The sequence below is a fragment of the Pundamilia nyererei genome, unplaced genomic scaffold (genome assembly GCF_000239375.1).
Source record: "Pundamilia nyererei isolate P.nyererei 1_Seehausen unplaced genomic scaffold, PunNye1.0 scaffold00181, whole genome shotgun sequence".
In the NCBI taxonomy this organism is placed as follows: domain Eukaryota; kingdom Metazoa; phylum Chordata; class Actinopteri; order Cichliformes; family Cichlidae; genus Pundamilia; species Pundamilia nyererei.
This window is the reverse complement of record NW_005187582.1, coordinates 362,198-363,575: the sequence shown is the minus strand read 5'-3', so window position 1 is coordinate 363,575 and position 1,378 is coordinate 362,198.

Sequence of the window (1,378 nt, the reverse complement as noted above, 5' to 3'; positions counted from 1 at the left end):
AAACCGGGTCTAGGTACCCTTGCCCCTGGAGGGGGAACTGCACCCAGACCCAGGTGGTGTTACCCTTTTCCCTGCGGTGGGGAGAGGCAGACCGCCCCGACTCCGCAGCAGCAGGGAGGCCCCACATTCCAGACCCCAGTCGGACGGCCAACTCCTCCTCCTCCTAGCCCCCCCGCTCCAGCAGGTCGCAGAGAACGGGGGTGAGAGAGTAAATCATATTTCCACATGCATGTATATATAAATTACATCTTATGATCATTTAAGGGAACAGGGTAACTTTGAGCCTGTACAAATATTCAGCTACTGAGAGAGGAACTCAGATGTTTTTAGTCTTTTAGTGACATTTCTCTATCAGGGAAAACCAACCGTGTGCTTCACATGTGCCTGTGAAAATGAGAGCGTCAACCCAAGCCGAGTGCTCCGGGATATGAATCCCTGACACGTAACAATGAAAATAAACACACATTTGCCTCATTATGGAATACACCCACCAACTCAGTGTCTTAGTGTGTGTAGTGACTCTGCTCAGTGTTAAATAAACCCTTTGGTTGTTACCTCCTGTAATGGGTTGGTGTTTCTCTTATGACTCTGTCAGTCTTAAATTTGCATGTGTGATGCTGTAGATGAGGGATGTCGAGGGTGAGGTACAGACCAGTGAAAATCCCCCTGTGTCAGTGTAAAAACATTTAGCTACACATGATCACTGAAATATCTTAATATATGACAAAGCAATGAAATTTCAACAGCACATCTCAGTTTTTCCACATGGTAAATATGTAAAATTACGTTGTGCTCACTGCCCAGACTGTCCTATATTTATAAAACCTTAATAAACGTTTCATTTACTAATGTTTTTGTTCATTTTGTTCATTTTTTTCTTCATTCAGTCAGCCTTGTGTCAATCCAGGAGGTCACCACCCAAACATGCCAGGTAGAGTCAACAAACAGGTCTTTCACCTTTTTGATGTCACAGTGAGCTCAGTGTTTCTGTGGTAAATAACACAGAGCTGACTCATGGGAATAATAACATTATGGTGAATTTGTATTTACCCAACAGGGTGGGATGCATGTGGTGAGTGCTGCCTTGTCTCTGAATAAGGTTCTTTCAACAGTGTCCAGCAACAGAAACATCGCCGCCCTTGAGATGAATCATCTCTGCTCTAAACATGTTTTGCACTTCTATATTAGCAAAAAATGAAATGGTAAAATGTTTGTAATTGTTATTTTTAGCAAGCTGTTACTATGATTGCAGCCAATAAGAAATACTGATTTGCTTGTCGGAGTTCAAATTATGAACAGATCTGACGTCATTTCATTCAGCACCAAACAGCTTCATGCAAAACCATCGATCTTTCCATTGGACTGCTTCTCACATATA